The following is a 1,414-nucleotide window of genomic DNA, read 5'->3' on the forward strand; positions in this document are numbered from 1 at the left end:
AAGTCGCTCTTTCTCTCTCTGATCGGCGGCGTTCCTGCGTTTTCCATGTTTATCCAGTGGGATTGTGGGTCAGAGACAGCTGGAGGCCTGTGTCATGAGGAAACACACACACACACACACACACGTTATCTCACTCACATTATTCAACACCTAACAAACGGACACATGGCTGGAGGTTATGGAGAACAGAATCACTTAACAGAGGGAACTAGAGCAATGTCACGCCAGCCTTCTGTTTATTCACTGTCAACATGCGGTTCTCCACAATATAGAGCAATAAAAGCAGACGCACAAACACACACACACACACACACACACACCGACAGGACGAACAGGAGCTGCTGAGAACACGGTTTACTCCAGACTTACTGTAGCAGAAGTTCCTCATGAATATTGAACACTAACAGTGGTTTGTTGAAACCGCGACTCACACACGTGAACAACTTTTTGCCTTAAAGGATTGTGGGAGTTTCGTTCACAGCACAGAATGATGCAATACACACTCAAGACTACAGGAATCTGAATAGCGTCTCAGAAACTCCTGGAGAAAGCTGCAGAAACATTTTTTAGATACATTTTGGTTACATTTTATTTTACAGTGTCTTTGTTACATATGTACTTACCGTAGTAATAACAGTAAATTAAGCATAATTACATACAACTAAACCAAACTCTAACCCTATAGTAAGCACATGTTGTTAATTAATATCACTCAGTACTTAAATATATAATTACGCTGTAACAATGACACCTTAAAATAAAGTGTAACCCTTTATTTTAAGGTGTCATTGTTACAGTGTAATTATACATTTAAGAACTGAATATTAAGTAACTATATGTGCTTACTATAGGATTAAGGTTTGGTTTAGTTGCATGTAATTATGCATAATTTACTGTTATTACTATTGTAACTAAATATAACATATGTAACAAGACACTGTAAAATAAAGTGTTACCTTAATTTTTTTATGTGATATATATTGATATGCTGGCACTTTAGTGTCCATCAGTCCTGTTCCCGACGTACACACTATATACTTATTATAGCAATTACAATAACTGGGTTATAAATGGGTTATATAGGAACTAAATCTGGATCAATACCGGCTTAATCTAACCGTAACCCCTGTAGTTACCTCAGATTACCAGTATTTACTTCATATATATATATATATATGGTTGCAGTTTATTTTACTGTATGTGCACTTACATGTACTTACTTACCTAAGAAAAGACTGGTAAAATTGTTAATTTATTCATTTTTAGTCATATATATATGGTTGCAGTAACAATAAATTAATAATTTTATTCAGAAAGGATGCATTAAATTGACAGTTGATAAACTGTACATATTTGACATTGTTACAAAAATAATATTTCAAATAAATTTTCTTTTAAACTTTTTATTCATAAA

General features: G+C 34.2%; 1 long non-coding RNA gene across 1 annotated transcript in view; it reads right to left on the reverse strand.

Annotated features, from left to right (window-relative positions):
• LOC308690027 overlaps window positions 1–458 on the reverse strand; it is a 20,485-nt gene extending 20,027 nt beyond the window's left edge. Inside the window, exons 1-2 of the long non-coding RNA XR_014030111.1 lie at window positions 370–458; window positions 1–87 (exon numbers count right to left, since the gene is read on the reverse strand). The exon at window positions 1–87 is cut by the window's left edge and continues 9 nt beyond it. This is a non-coding gene — a long non-coding RNA (uncharacterized lncRNA). The remainder of the gene's footprint in view (window positions 88–369) is intronic.
• Between the last annotated feature and the right edge of the window lie 956 nt (window positions 459–1,414).

Source organism: Scardinius erythrophthalmus (assembly GCF_964197995.2).
Source record: "Scardinius erythrophthalmus genome assembly, chromosome: 4".
NCBI classification, from domain to species: Eukaryota; Metazoa; Chordata; class Actinopteri; order Cypriniformes; family Leuciscidae; genus Scardinius; species Scardinius erythrophthalmus.